The sequence below is a fragment of the Fundulus heteroclitus genome, chromosome 9 (assembly GCF_011125445.2).
Source record: "Fundulus heteroclitus isolate FHET01 chromosome 9, MU-UCD_Fhet_4.1, whole genome shotgun sequence".
NCBI lineage: Eukaryota > Metazoa > Chordata > Actinopteri > Cyprinodontiformes > Fundulidae > Fundulus > Fundulus heteroclitus.
This window is the reverse complement of record NC_046369.1, coordinates 34,323,463-34,342,300: the sequence shown is the minus strand read 5'-3', so window position 1 is coordinate 34,342,300 and position 18,838 is coordinate 34,323,463. Positions and strand designations below refer to the sequence as shown.

Below are 18,838 nucleotides of genomic sequence, written 5' to 3'. Positions count from 1 at the left end.
CCCTTTCTCTTTGATTGTTCCCTATATGGGGACATTAAACTTGTACTTGTCGTCAAGATTTGAGCAACAAGAAGAAAAAAGGCTCCTTTTTCAATCTAATACTTAAAAAAAGAGCATTTTAAATTTTCAACTGAGAACATTCAGTTATCAAACAAGCAGTCTGCAGAGGCCCCCAAAACTGCACGGGCCCGGATAATCCTGAATCCGGCCCTGTCTACGCTGCAAATGCGTGTTATTTCATGTCTTTATTTCACAGCCACATATGTTCTCAAAGGGAGAAGTAATTTACAGTCTATGTCCCTTTCCCCCCCCTCCCTGTGCAGAGAGCAGCGTGTGTCAGCGCGGGCCGCCGTGTTTTGGCCTGCTGCCTTACATGGGCAAACCTCTGATCTGACTGAGACGGCTGGAATTTCAGGGCGTGACGTCACTGCCTTCAACTCTCCCACTATTTGGATCAAGAAAAGTTGGGACTTCTCCTTTTTTGGGGGGGCTTTTTTTTTTCTTAACTTGGTAAAGGACTTCAGCCTCTTTGCTCGGTTCCTAGAAAGCGAGGTAAGCCCGGCATCGGTCGCGCTTCTTTGTTTGATAACGAGTTTAAGCTCAGCGGCCGCCGGCGGAGGGTCGGAGCGGCTCCTCTGCACTTTAGTTCGGCCTAGTTGGACGGGAATGGGAGTTTGACTGTAGCTCGGACGGAGTTAACATTGAGGGCGTGGACTCGACGCGGATAGCCTTGGCCGGTAGGACTGCTGCATGGGGGCACTAACACAGCTAACCTGTCGCTAGCCAAATCTGAGACGACCTCATTGATGCGTTGAGGGTGTGGGGGGGGAACAAATCAAGGCAGCGTCAGCGGTCCGTCAAAGTTTCGCTGAACGGGACTCCCCTGCGTCCCTGGAGAGGAGAGAGGGGGGGGGGGGGTTCTGCCTTTAGCTTCAGTGGTCGGCTGCCGAGCAATGCGGAAGGACTGGCTGTCACCAGAGAGTGGAGGAGAGCCCCTTTTCTGCGCTCAAACGCGTCTCCATAAACGCCCCACGTTGACCGGAAACGCAGAAAGCCGCCGTCCGGCTGTTTATTCCTGCGTGTTTTTTTTTTTTTTTTTCCCGGCGTGGTGGTTCCGTTCGACGAGACCTGGCTGGTGGGGTGTTTACGAGCGCCCAGCGCTGCCACGTTAGTGCGGAGCGCCGTGTGTGTCATTAAAGTCCCAGACAACTTCGTGCTGGGGGGGGGGGGGCTATGTCCTTTAGACCCAACACGTTACACGATAAAACAAACAAACAAAAACATAATCGCTCAAATGCGTCTGCAGGGAGATAATGGCGCGTACGTGACACTGGGCCTGGGTCATCCTCAGAGCACTGGGCTGACACCAGGACGCAGGCCTGGGTGTTGAAAGGGCAGACCGGGCTCTTCATAGTTTAGATTTTACATAATATAGCTTATCTCTTCATATTTGGGACTGAGCATCACGGTATCTATTACACACACTGTCTGTGTTTAACCATCATCATCCATGTGACTGGAAGGTGCTGCAAAGTTCACTGTCAAAACCCTACAGCTGAACAAAGTTGTTTTTTTTGTTTTATTTTTTTATTATAATTTTTTAAATCAAGATATATATATATATAAAAAAATAACTAAAAAGAAAACGTGCTGGTCGACTCTAGTTTGTTTGTTTCAGCTGTAGGCAGCGTGACGCTGTGCACTGCCGGTCAGCAGGCTGTGGTGAATGCTCCTGCTGTCATGATCTGTAGGATTTTGGGTTTACATGGCTGGGTGGGTCTCTCTGAGCTTTGTTTCCTTGGGGATGTTTGCATCGCTGGTTAGAATTTTAGTGCTGCGTTCTGCATTCCTGCATAATCCAGTACTCTCCCTCAGTTTTATGTGCTTCTCCAGCTGTTCCTTACATGCTCATCTATTCATCTGTGTAGCATTCAGCTATCATAAATAACCCTTGGTTCAGTCCGGCCACCGTCAGATGCTCTCATCAAGATGTTCCTGAGTATTTATCAAAATCTGTCCCGTCATGCACCCCCCCGTCCTAGTCTCTGCGTTTGGGGCCCTCAACGACACAAAATCATGACCTGCGGTTTTCTCACTCACGGGAAAGACAAACTCGTCTGTTCAGAACGATTTCTGGTCAGGAAAAGAAGGACAGCCGTGTTCTGTAAATGAAGGTGTCCCTCCAGTCACTCTTAAGGCAACGGTGTTTTAAAAAACGCAGACATATAAGAGAGCCATATTTAAGTAGCCAGCTGCAGGTGCTATTAGAGCAGATAGCCCGACTAATTAACCAGCTAATCTCAGCTTGTAATGCTGCGCACCGTTAAAGCTTCATGAAACGTTCAGTTCTAGTGTCTCAAGGCTTGAAACCCTTTTTAATTTAGGCTCTGCTTATTTAAGGAGATGGATAGCAACACTTTAGACATGATTTTGCATTAAAGCTTTGAAGCGATTTCAAGCATCGATATGTCCCACATGCAAAAAGATGTATTTATCACATCACTTCAATTAGATGAACTGAGCTCCAACCTGTTTCTTAAAACCTAGGTTAATTTTTGGTGGAGCAAGCGTTGGAGTCCTGGTAACATCTGCTCCATCAAAAGCTTTGTGTTTCTCTACAGAGCTGAACAGCAAAAAGGTGTGTCATTTAGTAAAATAAGCCCGTAAAACCAATTTGCTGGGACATTTTTGCTCAAAGATGTGTATTCAGATCAAAATAATATAATTAATCATAAATATACTGACTCTTATAATAGATTCCTTTAGCAGCAGTAGGGGAAATTGTTGCTTATTTTTCTTTAGAAAAGGCAATTGGATTAAGTTATGTGTTAATATTGCTATGTTTTTATTGAAAGTTCTTTTGCTCTGAGAATCTCATACCTGCCTAATGCTACTCTATAAAAAATATGCATTATAGAGTACTTGTAAAAATGCAATTAAATTTTATTTCATATAGTGTTTTTCTTACACATCACAATCCTCAGTGCTTTACAGAACAAACGTCACAAAGAAGCATAAACTGACGAGACAAGGAGTACATTAACAGAACTGCACCCAACTGGATGCATGACTGAAAAAAAAGGAAGCAGAAAAATACAAATTTAAACGAATCGGTAATATCCGATGACACAAACTGATAAACTGTAGAGATAAGCTATAGTCTTTATAGGAAAAGTAGCATTGAACAATAATGTTCTCAGTTGTGATTTAAATTAGTTTCTGCACTTGCCAACTTTTTTAAGGAAGTGGGTTCCAGTGTGGAGGAGCATAGTAACAGTATGCTACCTTGTTATGTTCTGGTCCTGGATACACAGAGGTCTCTGATGACCTGTGGAATCACATCTTCCAGATCTGACAAACAACTCTAAATGCCAGTTATCCTCCAAACCACTCACTGCCTGACTAACCGACACCAAGAAGTTCAATATAGCAATTTCGTGGTGTTGGCCAGGACACTGGCAGCAGGATTTTGCCAGACATTCCCTGAGAAATGAGTGTGCAAATAGGCATTACAGCTAGTGTGTTTGTAACATGTGACAGACTAGAAACGTCTCAGTAGGGGGCGATAGCCCTCACAACTTTTGGAAAGAAGCTGTTTTTGGGTGTCCATTAGTTGTTGATTTAATGTCCCTGAAGCTTTTTCCTGGTGGACGTGGGTCAAACAGTGCATTGCCTGGGTGGGTGGGATCAGTGGCAATGCGTCTTGCCCTTCTCTGTAACTCATGCAGCATGAACAGTGTCCAGATCTCATAGAGGGCATCCCACAATCCCCAGTGTTGTCCTCACCAACTGTGCTAAGTCCTTCCTTTCCAATGTCATGTAGCTCCTGTACCGCACTGTTATGCTGACGCACACGATACTTTCTACTGTAGCTCTATAGAACTTCATTAACAGCTGAGTAGAGTCAGAATAGAAGCAGAGATGTCCAAATTTCTCTAAAAAACACAAAGTTGGACTTCTGTCTGTGCACCCAGAATGGGCCTGCACCAGGTTCTAAGAACGGTTGAGCTTTTACTACGCTCCCTAATTAAGCTAGCCTCGTGAGACCATCCCGATCTCGCGAGCTTTCAAGGTTTCACTCGCAGATCAGTCTGGCTACTCTCCGTTAAAGAAAATTTGGAGCCGTTCACCAAACGAACGTCCAATCAGCGTTGGCTTTGAGGCGGGTTGAGGTGTGACGCAACGAGAAGTGCGACAGTTCAGTCTAAACAACATGGCGGCTTCAGCCGATGAAACTAGCGTTAGGGTGGCTATCGAGCAAGTTTTATCGGAATTACAGAGTATTTCTTTGCTGAGCTAATGAGCCTTTACCTGCAGCAGCAAGAGTAGCTTGGCTTGTGGTTGTGTTTTCGTCGTCGCTCGTAACAGAGCGACGACGAATCTGATTGGTTCATTTGGCCCGTCTATCACCAACATAGGCCAATCAGCTAACCAGTATTTTCGCCCCTTCCCAAAATTACTTCAACGGAAGGTTTCCAGATGGATATGCGGAGCAAATCTATCTGGCGGAGTCAGGTAATAATTAAGCTACAGGATCAGCAAAACATGCTGTTTGTCTCTCTGTGTTTCAGGATGCACAATTTAACATTTTGCTTCCTTGACACAGCATCTAGCCACTGATGGCAGTGGCTAGATGCGTAATCCGTTCACAATATTCCATTTGGTGTGTTCACATGTAAGATATTTACTGTAAAATCAACCTAAATCTCATTTGTCACCCGGGATGGAAGTAGCATTCCCTTGAAACAATCAGTCCTCTCCATCAACAATGTCTTAGTCAGGTTTTCTCCTTTCAAATCTAGAGGTACAATGTGGAACTACTTCAGTTCAGTGTGTAGCTCGTGTTTACTTCCTGGTTCCTGAGCCAATCCTATAAGAGTTCCTATGGTTCCCAAAACGGAGGGCAGCATTTGGCATTTTATTTTGGTAAAAGAGCAGCAGCCTGCAAACATGGAAACCAGTCAGAGTAGCAGATCAGAAAAAGAACAGAATACAACATGATAGACCTCTCCTGTGTAAGTAAAAATTCAGTGGAGTTTCACAGCCGTAGGACCGTTGGGTAAATGGCAGGTCTCTGTGAAAGGATGTGTTGTTCTGATTATTAATAGGTGTGTTTATTACTTATTGTTCCTTTTAAAGTCAGAGTCTGCAACTGAACCTAGGCTCCTGGCGGGAGCTTTTAGCTCCTTTGTATGTCCTTAAGTGCTGATCTCCTAACAATGCATATTTTTAAGCGTGGCTAATTTATGCTTTATATACTCAAACATATTAAAGTGTTTGACATTCAATGACTGTAGTATTTTGGTGACTAAGAACTGTAAGTGTCACCAGGTGTAGTAAGGGTATGTGATACTGCATTCTTCCCTTACTATGCTGCTTTCTGTTTTAGCTGTAGTGTCAGAATGGTCAGGTCAGAGACCTCAAGCTGCAGCTTTCTTAGACTTTTTAGTGATGAAGCTCGTTCCAGTGAAACCTTACCCTGAATAGAAACAAATCTCCCATTTTAGCTGTGGTTTAGAAAGGTCAGATTAGAAACCTTAAGTTGTAGCGCTTTGAGGAATGTATGAATAGAAAAAATGAACTATAAAATTTTTAGTGATGAAGCTCGTTCAAGTGAAACAATGAAACAAAAGAAGTTATTCTATTTGTAGCTTTGGAAACGTTGGACAAAGTTACTTTAGATCAGAAATCCCCAAGAATATTTCTTCTTATGAAGAGAAACAATTAAGTCTTTCTGTATGTTTGTTAATGTATGAAAGAATTCTAGTCAAGGATTTTTTTAGCTTATTCCTTCGTTTTTCCTATATACTGTATGTCTGTATTGTTTTTCTGTTCATGTACAGCACTTTCAGTTGGCTTGTTACTGAAAAGTGCTGTACAAATAAACTTAAGCTGGGCGTACACTGTACAAGTTTTTGCCCTTTTTGGGCCGATTCTTCAGTCGTGTGAGAATTTTTTGGATCGGGCCGTGTTTCAGCGTGATCGTGTGTTCTGCGTCGTGTAACATACGGGGGTTAACGAGGGGCGATTCGCCTCTCACGACCACCTCCCGATCAGGAATCAGACGGTCGGATGAAAATCACACATGTTTTAAATTCAGTCGGCCCTCGTGAGTGATTCGTGAGCGTGTCCTGCTGTTGAAGCAGAGTTATGACCGTCTACGAGCCGATTTCCCCTGACCCCCCGCACTGCGCATGCGCAAACAAGGAAATTCTTCTTCGTCTTCTCAAACGAAAACATAGGAGTGGAGAGAAGCATGACGGCGGTACATGTGAGATGGAGTCAAACCAAGGCAGAGCGTTTCGTTCTAGTGAGCCTCATGCTCTAGTGAGCATCGACACTTCCGCCTTTTTCTTCTTCTACTGTTGACATTTGGCTTCCGGGTAGCCGAGTCAGAGTAGCGCCATCTCTCTATGTGGCTGAGTCAAAAGTGTGGTTTTTGAACGTACTGTGTGAGCAGTCAGGTCGCATCAGAGCGTCGGGCCGCACAGTGTAAGAACAGATATGGTGAGCTATGAACTTTTAAACCCTGCGGTTTTGTCGTACAGTTTGAGCTGTATATGAGTACCACGATTGAAAATATCGTACAGTGTATGCCTGGCTTTACCTTGCCTAAACTGGGAGGAACATGTGAATGTTGAATACAAATGGCCTGAGAACACAGCCTTGTGGGACCCCACATCTTGGTTCCCTTTGATTTACAATTGCCAAATGACACAAAATAGCTCTGGTCTGTCAAATAAGGTTGAAGCCAATTTCACGTAGGGGTGGACAATAATTCAATATCAATATATATTGCAATTAGGGATGGGCAAGTTAACGCGTTAATTTCGCGTTAATTCATTAGACTATTAACGGCGATATTTATTTTATCGCGCATTAACGCATGTTGCTCACATGCTTTCAGTCAGTGTCAGTCAGCACATGCGCTGACTGCAGCGCTCTGTGTCACGGCAGCACTCTGGTGCTCGGACCCTTCCCCTCCCCTCTCGTACATGGCTCAGCGGCGCCAGCCAATCAGCACGCAGGCTCAGCCTGGCCCGCCCACTCAGCTCTCACACAAACTCAACACACAAACAATCGCGTTGCTGAGAGAGACCGCAGCAGCGGAAAAACATGAAATGGGGAAGTAGCACCGTTTGGCTTTATTTTAATACCGTAAATGAAATCAAGCTGTATGTTTTGTAAAAAGCCGGTTCATTTCAGTGGAAACACAACAAATTTATCTAAGCACGTGAAAAAACATGAAAACGTCGAGCCACAGAAACGGAGAGAGGAGACGAAACTTCTGTCATTGCCCCGACAGACCCACAGACTGACGTCTCTGACTGAGGCGTTTCAGTCCTCCATGGAACATCCAGGTAGATCAGTGGTCATCTTCAGCAGCAGTTCATGTTAACTTTCAAAGTAGATATTATCTATCATATGTTACTGGAGCCCACACAGAAAATGTAATTAAGACCTTGAAAGAACCCAGTGCATATATTAAAAAGTGTTATTTAAGATAAGATAACATTAGCTAATCCTTTTTTTAATCCCACGACGGGGAAATTTATAGGAGTAAAGCAACACGCAGGTGCACACAACACAGACAAAATTACATAAGGATTGAAATATATAAGAGGTGGATTAGCGCAAAAACACTGAACATAACATTATTATTATTATTATTATTATTATTATTATTATTATTATTATCCATCCATCCATCCATCCATTTTCCGAACCGCTTTATCCCTCATGGGGTCGCGGGGGGTGCTGGTGCCTATCTCCAGCGTTCACTGGGCAAGAGGCAGGGTACACCCTGGACAGGTCGCCAGTCTGTCACAGGGCAACACAGAGACAAACAGGACAAACAACCATTCACACCTAAGGACAATTTGGAGAAGCCAATTAACCTAACAGTCATGTTTTTGGTCTGTGGGAGGAAGCCGGAGTACCCGGAGAGAACCCACGCATGCACAGGGAGAACATGCAAACTCCATGCAGAAAGACCCAGGGGTGTACTCGAACCCAGGACCTTCTTGCTGCAAGGCAACAGCGCTAACCACTGCGCCACTGTGCAGCCATTATTATTATTATTATTATTATTATTATTTAATTGTAATAATAAAATAAAAACCGCAAAACCCAAAAGGTCAACAGTTTCATGATACATCAAGCTTAGGGACTGGCTAATATACAGCAGGTCAAAAAAGGCCATATTTTGGCTGCAGTGCTTGCTGTTCTCTTATGAAGAAAAGATCAACTAGTGCACTAAATTCAATAGACGGGTTGAAAATATCCAGTATAAAATAAGATAAGTGCTACAAATGTTACAACACTTTTGTTCATATGGCAGCAGAACATTAAAATAAAAGTGCTCTTTACACTACTTTTGAATTCATTCTTGGAGTTTGCGCATACAATGCGATTAATCATGATTAATCGGGCAAATTATGCGATTAATCGTGATTAAAAATTTTAATCGTTGCCCAGCCCTAATTGCAATATAACTTTTTTGTCAATAACGGTGATATGACATTTCCGATATTTCAATATACATTACAGTCTATGATTACGCCATTTGTCACAGACTGACATTCCAGGTTTTATGTAGTTTTAAGTGTTTCTAAAATCTTATATTGGAGGAGTTTTATAAACATGGCAAAATAATTGTCAGAAGTTAGTACGGCCATCTGTTGTGGGCATTCTTGGCAGTCTTTGTGAGGCTTTCATTTTGTTTATATGTCGTAATTATTTTGTAATCGACCAAAACTAAGAAATGCATCGTGATATAAGTTTTGGTCATATCGTCCAGCCCCAGTTTCACACAGTATCAGAAAATCACAGCTATGTTTCCATCCGTCAGTATGTCATTATCAACAGAGTCAAAATGTGCACAGAACACAGGCACAGTCATACAATCTCTAGGGTTTGGTGGCCAATTGCACTGCTGTAATGATGCTCCTCGGAGCTTTCTTTATATTTAACCTCCTAATTACTGCTTGCATTGCAAAAGGCTGTGTGTCAAAGATGATGTGTTATTAGATCCTTATGTACTGCGAATGGACTTGTGTACCATGGTTAAAGAGAGTCAGACTAGGTTCCTCGTGTTAAGTTGCTAGTTTTCTGTCTTGCAGGCTTTTTATATTTATGTAAAGGTCTGCCTCCTCCAGTTGCCTCCACCAAAAACCTTTGTGAAAGTTTTGAGCTTCCACTCCCTCCTTGTGAGAGGAACAAGAACATCGGTCTAGACCTTAGATGTTTCTCTGTTACGATATGAAAACTGAATCCCACTTCCTTCTCAAAGACTGAATACAAAGTTCGGCTTAGATGTGAATTTCAAATCAATAACACCAAGGTCCCCCGAGGGAGAGCTGTCATCAAACCGAATGCATCCGCGTCGCTGCGACACATTTTCAACTGAGCCAACATTAAACAGAACTGTCTTTAAAATCTCAGGCTAAAAAGGGCCTCATTTGACAGCGCTGATGATGTTTAAGTTGAAAGATAAATGCCTCAGCTGCCTTTAAGCCCAGGCCCCCCTGGTAGCTGCCTCTGTTTGTGTTTCTTGGCATATTTTAATGAGGATACTCTTGAAGAGTTTGATTCTGGGTGGTGGGATTTTACAAGGAGGGGGGGAAAGGCACCTGTTGTCACAAAATGAAGTGCATCGCAGTTCATGTAGTCTACAAAATATTATTACATAGTGTATTTTATTGAAAGAACATAATCTTTTTTTTTTTCTGTAAGCATGGAAGGAAAAGCCAAAAATGATAATTTATTAAGGTATCCTACTTTGATAGCTGAAACTTATTAAAGGTTAATCTCTCTCACTATAAATGATGGTGATTGAATATGTGAGAAGACCTGATGCTCAAATTTAATTAAAAAGCTACACTTAAAATAAGAGTGTGCACACCTAAGCAACCAGGTTATGGCAACTTTCTTATCTATTATAGTTTCTCCTCTAATAGATATGTTGGTTTTTTAGTAAAATTGAATAGAACCTGGGAAAAGAATCTTTTGAATGCTTCATAAATACTTCATTTATAAAGCACAAATGAGTCTAAGACTGTAGAGTACTTTGGCAACTGGGTATGCTGGAAAGAACCCCAAGAAGATTGGAGACAATAAGTTCATGGTCCCCTGCTAATTCAACTTCCCTTCAGTGTAACAGTGTAGTTCAAAGTCAGGATTTTTATTTTTTTTCTATTTTAACAAAAAAAAAAAAAAAAACCTGCCTGCTGCGCTGTACACTTAACTTTTAACTCTAATAGCTGTTTTCATATCTAGATGTGATGAATTTCTTTAACTGGCTGAAGCACAGGAGACAAAAGACCTATTGGCATTATTAGTGCTTGATAAATATATGCCTAGAATCAGCTTACATAATTTTATAACAGAACACGAAGAGAATGTGCTGCGTTGCACAGATTTGGACCTAACCGAGCTTTCTTGGTTCTTGACACGACATACGAGGCATGAGACGGACGTGTCAATACCTGCTTCAAATATGTGCAGGACTGTGAGGGATGGGTGCAACATGTTGCTTTGCCCAATATTACAGATGACTTTCTTTTAAAAAAATTTTTAAAAATACTGAAGGACGATTCAGCGTTCTGCTCTGGAGTCCCAGATTTGAAAAGACAGTCCTGTGTTATTACCAGCCACATGATCCTCCATCTACTGTTGCTAGTATACTTGGAGGGTTGTTTACACACTAAACAGGCTTGTCAATTACACATAAATGATTATGTAACCAGACTCCACAATTATTGAGCCAACAAGCAGACGTTGTTGGCTCATCTGGTTCAGTTTATTGAAAGCACACAAGAGCAGATCTTGTCATTGAATATGTTCAAACCAGCGGCTATGAATTCATTCAGGTGAAGGCAAGCGAGTGACACGTTGATTCGGCTCATTAAGCTTCTTTATTTAAACCATATTTCTTTAATTTGTCCCCTGCTTGGCAGCCAAAATGAGCGCTGACAGCTTTTGACATCTTGTTACACCTTTATTGGAACACAGTTATGACTGTTCTCCATTCAAACAGCTGTGCTCACCAGATATTTCTGCTTCAGACCTTCATCATGCACAACTTGGACGTGTATGATTTTTCTTCTGGAACGGGCTGTTTATGGACACATCCATGGCCAAAGATGAAACAAAACATGGGGCAGACTGCACATATTTCCAACTAGGGCTGGGCGATGTGGCTTAAACATAAAATCTTTATACAAGATACAAAAGATACTTTATACAAAATCTGATTAATCCATTTTTTTCTCTCCCTTTGGTTTCTTAAAGACAAATTGCAGAAATTAATTTAAAAATCTTGCTGTAAAAATCTATTTATTTCAATCTTCTTGTCTGGGAGTTGACCTTGATTAAAGTGCAACTAAATACAAGCTGTCGGGCGTGCTTATTAAAAACAAGATGGGAGGTCCTGCTATTGCACACAATGAAAATATAACAAAATGTTTGCTGCTGGAGGTATTACATAATTAGCTAGTTTTGAGTGTACATCTAGGAACACGGTTCACTTCACTTGTTTAATTTCAAACTAACCTAAAAAAATACGTCAATGAATAGATCAAAGTGCCCCATCTTAGGGTAAAGAAGTTTCCTCTTTAGAGTATTTCGAGAGTATATTTTCTTAAGCATATTTTCAGCATTGCATGCTATTACCAGAACCATTTCCCCTTTTAGGGCGGACATAGTCCAAAGTTCCATGAAAGCCCAATCAGAGCATGGGCAAATAACCCCAAAAAACAAATCCAGGTTTCCAAAAATAAAATCTTCAAAAATTGGCAATTTGAATTAATTTATCAAACCGAATTATTGCCCAGCCTTATTCCCAACTGGTTATTTACGCAACAGATTTACACGATTAGGGTTAACATCAGTGGCAATGGCACTGAAGAAAAAATTAGTCAATCCCCCTAGACTGCCACTATGGGTACCTGAGCAAGGCCCTTAGCTCCAGATTGCTCCCTGGCGAGCTGCCCACTGCTCCCTAAGGGATGGGTTAAAGGCAGAAGACAAATTTTGTTCAAATGTACAATTGCAATGACCATAAAGTTTTCTCTTCTCCTATATAGCAGATTTATGATCACTGATAGGTCTTCAGTCGTATGACCACAATTCCATTCATTAGGCTTTAGCAGGGTCTTAGAAGACGGCTTCAAACCATTGGTTTTCAAAGTGGGCACAAAAAGCCCAAGAATGCATAAGTATGGAAAGTGAAAGGGTGAAATGACCAGCACTTGAAATGGGCAATAAATATTGACTGGTTGCCTGTAAAAAAAAAAAAAACTAGTGAGTTATGTCACTTTTACTTTTTCTGTTTCTAGTAAAAAAAAAAAAAAGGGAGTTTTGTGGTTTTCATGTCGACGGCTTTACACCAGTAATATACTAGTGCAAAATAAGCAAAGACATAATATAAGAGTAGACGCGTCATTGGACGAGTTCTGCCTATGCTGCGATGCGCCAGAGCGTCCGCCATCTTAAATGTGGCAAATCTGCAGTTACTCAGTCACCTAAACAGTGAGCAGGGACTTTAATCTCAGAATATACTTTGTATTCGTAGTGTTTTTGTTTTTGTAATATTACAAGTTTATTTTCTTATCCCTTTAGCTGAATTTTCCTGAATTTATTCTCCTAAAGAATAAAAATATTTAAAATAATCTAACCTGGCCCTTTTACTCCAGGAGTGAAATAATTCTGCAAACTGTGACTATTCTGGAAATGTTCCCCCTTAATTCTCATAATATGACATTTTTCTCATAACATTATCACTTTTGTGTTTGTTTGTTTGTTGTTGTTGTTGTTTTTTTTTTTTACTTTATTGACCTAGGACTTTTTTTCCCCTCATATTATTAATTTTACCTCTTTAATACTCCCCCAAAAAAGTCTGTTCCTAAAGGTTCACATGTGACATGGTTTTATGAAATAATGAAGACCACAATGTTTAAATTTAACAAATTGATCCTTATATTTATACACAAACACACACACAAAAAAATATATATATTTTTAGATACAAGTAGTGAAATCAGCCCGAATACATTTCCATGCAGCACAGGAATGAGGCATCTTCTCTGATCCACGTTCACTACAACAGAACTTAACTTTTTTTTCTGCCACACACAATATGGCGGTGACGTTGACGTGCGAACCTGCGCCCTATGACGCGTCTACGTATATGATGTCTGTGAAAATAAGTATTCAGGTCTTCTTCTTCTACTGATCATGGCATTTGTGTAGCAACAGCTCAGGCCCATTACTTCCCCCAACAGGCCAGCTTTGGAAATTGCACATTGCTCCTTTGTTCAAATAACCCACTGGCGGCTGTTGGGTTGTTTAAAATGTGCCCCCCACTTCACGTATTTACCTATCTTTGGCCAGTTAAAGGTGGTAATTTCCACCCCTGGCTGTGATATAACTTCTCCCCATGTTTATCAATGCCATACTGCTCCGTGTTCCGTGCCAGGAGCCTGACATACCAGACCTTAACAGGACAAGTTGCCCTTTGGTCATCAGGTGGAGCATACATGCCCCTGGCTGAATTCTTTCCACTTGTGAATGACACAATCGCTGGACAAGTCTGCCTCCCAGATGACAATATCTGTTTACTATGCTGGCGTGGTCCTCCACAGCAAATTATAGTTAGGTAATCTATTTGTGTAACACAGAGTTGTCTGTGTTTCTCAATCTGCAGATTTCAACACACTGCAAAAGGCTTCGAGTGTCGACCAGAAATTCCAAAGAGGAAATAAAGGTAGGATTACTTTTTCTGTATTTTTGTAGCATTGTACTTCTATGTTTTGCGGCGTTCCTTTTTTTGTGTTTACTTCCACTTTCACTTCAAAACCGTGGGGCCATTTTTTTTATTGCACTCTGTTGTGGTAAACCTGATGTTCTGCAGGAAGTTTAAAGGTAACGCTAAACTTAGCATGCCCCCTCTCCTATTAATACGGTATCGCTCCTGTTTCTGTGTTTTTCCTCATGACGTGTAACGTTACCTTTGTGTGATGCCACATTCAGACACGACGTTATAAAAGAGGGAAGGAGGAAACCCCATACAAAGGTTTGAAAAAAGAGTTGCCTGAGGGTTGTGTGTCACTAGGGTTTATTACAAGTATGCTGATGAAACACCATAAACTCCTGCTAATATGACAGTTAAGTGATATTTAAGCTCATGAAGTTCTTTGGTTTTGACAAAGATCCACGGGATAATTTAGACAGCTATGATGCTACATGAATTTAAATATGTTTTGTGAAGTGGGAAATGGCTCTTTAGTGTTCAATTTCCGGGGGCTGCCATCTTTTTTCAACCAGAAATAAGAAGGCATGGGATCTACCGTATGTACCGCGTCTTGCAAAAGTATCAATTCATGAAGTTTTTCATGTCTTATAACATTTCCAACCAGAATCTTAAATGCGATACATTTTTATTAGGAGTTAATATGATAGACCAACAGGAAGTAGGACAGAAATAAGTGAAGTGAAAGAATACATTTACAATACAAACATGTTCAACAAACAAAAAAATTCAAAAGCTGGGCTTTGACTATAGCGCACCTGCTCTAACTGAAACATTACTCCAGACTTTTTGAATTGAGAAAGCTTCCTGGAGAGGAAGCAAAACGTCTTCAACTACGGAAAACAAGTCCAGTTGCTTTATTTTTTACTTTTTTTGGAATGACCATGACCTGGATGACTGAGAATCTTCACCAGCATATCTAGCAACTGAGCCACATTGTGCCCCGGGCATCAACGTTTAAAGGAGCTATAAGTAAGATATTTACTGTAAAATTAACCAAATTCATTCTCATTTGGCACCCGGGATGGAAGTAGCATTCCCTATAAACAATCGGTCCTCTCCATCAACAATGTCTTAGTCACGTTTTTCTCCTTTCAAACCTAGAGGTACGATGTGGAACCACTTCGGTTCAGTGTGTAGCCCGTGTTTACTTCCTGGTTCCTGAGCCAATCACACGAAAGTTCCCAGGGTTCCCAAAACTGAGCGCAGCATTTGGTATTTTATCTTGGCAAAAGAGCAGCAGCCTACAGACATGGAAACCAGTCAGAGAAGCGGACCAGAAATGGAACAGAATACAACATCATAGACCTCTCCTGTGGAAGTAAAGATTCAGTGGAGCTTCAGACCAACTTCGGACTGCTAAGTAAATGGTGGGTCTCTGTGAAAGGCGCTGCGTATGTGTTGCTCCGATCTGAACCACCGGGTGTCATCGTTACTTATTGTTCCTTTAAGTCTTTTAGAATCTCAGGTGGATTCTAGTCTGGACTTTGAAAAATCCGTTGACACGCACATTTTAGGCTTTGGTCATGTGGTATTTGTTTGGGAATGTGACAGATAGCGTGCAACACCGCTCGACTCCACCGTGTTTACATAAAGCAGAGAATCGATGTCAGCAGGTCGATTTATTTCCAAATTCTATATAATACTGGTAAATATTGGTGATCTGTCATAACAGCAGTATTAATAGTGAACATGCATAGTGGCTCAAATTTTCATACCTCTAGTTTGCATTAGGTGTACTGGAGCAGAGACACATCTAAAACATGAAGGACATGTTTTTTTGTGCTGCATGGCCTACAAACAGACCTTTTTTTGGCTTTCTTTGAACAGTGCTAGACTCTTCCCATATGCAGGTGATGGTTAGCGGTGTTCTGTGAGACGTTTTAAAGCTTTGGCTATTTAAAAAAAATCAAACCTTGTTTTAAGCTGCTCCACAACTTTATCCTGGATCTGTCTAGTATTTCTTCTTGAAATACACTCAAGTAGACTCTAACGAGGGCTGAATAGAAATGCACACCACACTTTTCAGATTTGTATTTATAAAATAGGTGCAGTTCTGTGTTGGTCTGACTCAGTCCCAATAAAATACTTTGAAGTCTGTGATTACCATGCGACAAAATTTAGGAAAGGGTGTCAATATTTTTACAAGACGCTGTTTGTCAAATGCACCATGAAGACTGGGTTCCTGAGTCTGCCTACTGATGTATTACTGAGGCAGTGGTATTGCTTTTCAGACTGTGCGACTGATGCTACCGTTTACCTTTTTTATTAATAAGGTTCACGTTTTTTCTTCATAATTTCCCATTTCTACTAACTGGAAATTTAAGGAGTGAAGAATCTCTGAGACGTAAACATCCTCTCCTCCTTGCCTCCAGGTTGGAAAACACTGCAGCGAAGGCAGCTGGAAGTGAAACAAAGTTCTCTTAAGCGCACTACGATAAGGTTTCAGGGGATTTAAAAGCTTTGCATTTAAGAAGCTATTTCAAGCCCAGATGTTTAGAAAAGTTATATTTTCATAAGCTCTTAGTGTTTCCCCCCCCCACAAATTGCCATGGAAACAAATGTCATAAGAAAAAGCTGACCACATGCAGATACCTCGGTGATCTGTATCGAGCAAATGGAAGATTTTTTTTGTGTGTCGTCATGGCTTTGTCCTTTTGCCGTCAAGTTTTTGGCCGCGAAGAACTTTAATGCGAAAGCAGCCGCCGTCTGCAAGGCACTGTACTGTCTTTTTAACATAGAGATAAAAACATTTATCACATTCCACAGATCTGCTTAAATGTTCTTTGTCTGCTGACATGTCTTTCTAAACATTGATTAGGTGCAGTCTGTTGGAATTTGGCTATTTATGAAATAAATTAGGGCCGCTCAGCTTTATTTTCTTAATTGCAGACATTCTGCTGCAACTCTTCTTAAAAACTCAACTAAACGCGTTGAATAAGATCGCAGAATAATTCTGTTCACACACCGAGTTGTCAAATCATCTTTCCGCCCGGTGTTGGTAAATATTGCAGAGTGTGTATTTAGGGCCATTTCTCCAGGAAAAAGCTTGTGAAAGCTTTGTCTAATAAAGTGTGACCGTGAACGGCAGTGATTGGCGGTCCTTTCCTGAGGGACTTCGGTAAAGTAGGTTGTGCTGTTTCAGGAAATGAGGACTCTCAAGCTGCTCCTCAACACAATCCCAGTCCAGGAAGGTCAATGTAATGTTCTCCCTCAGCAGCTGTTAAGCTTTTGACCCATGGCTCTCATGGGAGTAATCAGACTTTAATTACACCTTCTTAATCACTTGAAGACAATCTGTGCGGGGAGATGACTTCATGTGGTAAATAAGCCATCTCTACCTGCAAGTCTTCGCAGAGTGAATTCTCTTTCACTGTGATTTAGCAATGCACTGTATAACATAATCCTATCCAAGTTTAAGCCTGACCATTCTCTATATATCCACATTTTACCTGGGAATTTTACAATCTGGATCTCCGACGCTGGTACTGATCAGAGTCATGTTATTAAAAAGCTTTTGCCGATACAGATAGCTATACAGTGCAGTAAAATTCATCGGTATTACAACTTGCTTTCTGCTGATGATCTGCATGCTTCTTGATAGAAACAGATAATTTGAAGTTTTTGCAGGACAGTCTTGTGGTTTTAAACACGTCCGACTCACCATAAACACCTACAGTCTGCTGGAGTGCCAAGCTAATGCTAGCATGTTTACTCTGTTTTTTTCCTCCCTGGTTATTCGGCTTGTAACACAGTCCGATGCGGTTCCAGTTCATCTTGTGTGGACGAAACGTGATGAAAAAAAATCGGTCTTCTACATGCACTATAAACCTGGGACTTTAAAATTGAATCAGCAGCTTTTCAGCTGCCCTCAACGCCGCTATCTCTACTTCACCGAGAAACGTCTGTTGATAACCCAGGTCATGGCAACAACACTCTTCGGTGTGGGGGTAATAATTGAATACCTAAGATGCTCTATCAGCTATTTTCAGCATCAGCTTGGTGTTTAAAAATGAAGTCAGATGAAGCGCAGAGATGCAACAAACCATTTAAATCGAGGCTTTATTTTCCATGACAGGTCAGGATGTCTGAAGGGCAACGAGAGAGAGCAGGTAACAGGAAGGCTGAAAAGGCTTTCACCCGTTTAAACCTTTAACCTCTGTCTGGTATGTAGCCTGCTGGATTTGGAAACGAGGTTTAGAAGTCGCTGTGAGTCATCTAAAGATTCTATTAAAAGCGACTGTGCCTGTTCCTCAGTTAAATAATTAACGGCAAAAAGGGTAGAAAAATATTGTAGCTGCTGTTCTTCTTTCACCAAGTATAAGATTGATGATAGAAGATGAAGAAATTGGCATTGCCAGGTCAACGATACAAAAACCGCAGAAACTGGAGATCGGAAGTTGTCCACAAACGTCTTATTGGTTCATCTCTAAGTTTAGTCCTAAAAAAAACCAAGAGCTGTTATAACAGGCTCCCATTTTCATCCATCTTAGGTCAGACTGAACCCCAAACAACTGTGAAAAGTTCTCTGCAATCATCATCATTATTATTCCAAGTGAGAGGTATGCACCACAGAGCTGGCTCCGTGGAGCGACTCTGGCTCACACAGTTTGGCATTCCTCGCTAAAAGCAAACCAAACTGATATTGCCCTCAATACTGTCTCCATACTTTCTCCATATTTGGAAATGTTTACCTCCTCCTGATGGTTGACAGAGGTTGGAAGAGGGGATGTGAGTCATTTCAGCAGCGCCAGGCTTTCTAAGGGTGAGAGGAGTCTTCCATTTAGTAAAGCTAGCAGTTCCCTGGGCTTCAAAGATCTAAAGAGAAGCTGTGAGTATCATTTTGGGCTCCGTTTACCGCGTGAGTTAAACAATACTAAAAATGCTTGATTCATCCATGTTTCCTGCTGCATTTCCTGAAACGGTGTAGATTGGGCTGCTTTTACAGGCAGAGGGTGTTGTCACCATTAGCTGCTGCCTGATCAGAGGCTTTAATGGTGTCAGGGAGGTGTCATTGTTGTTTACTTG

The 18,838-nt window shown here is 41.4% G+C and overlaps 1 protein-coding gene across 1 annotated transcript in view; it reads left to right on the top strand.

Moving 5' to 3' along the window:
- Positions 1 to 332: 332 nt before the first annotated feature.
- The window catches only part of lpp (LIM domain containing preferred translocation partner in lipoma), a 194,263-nt gene continuing 175,757 nt past the window's right edge, over positions 333 to 18,838 (top strand). The window contains exons 1-2 of the mRNA XM_012861169.3: positions 333 to 552; positions 13,706 to 13,765. The gene's annotated coding sequence lies outside the window, so the exon portion shown is untranslated. The remainder of the gene's footprint in view (positions 553 to 13,705; positions 13,766 to 18,838) is intronic.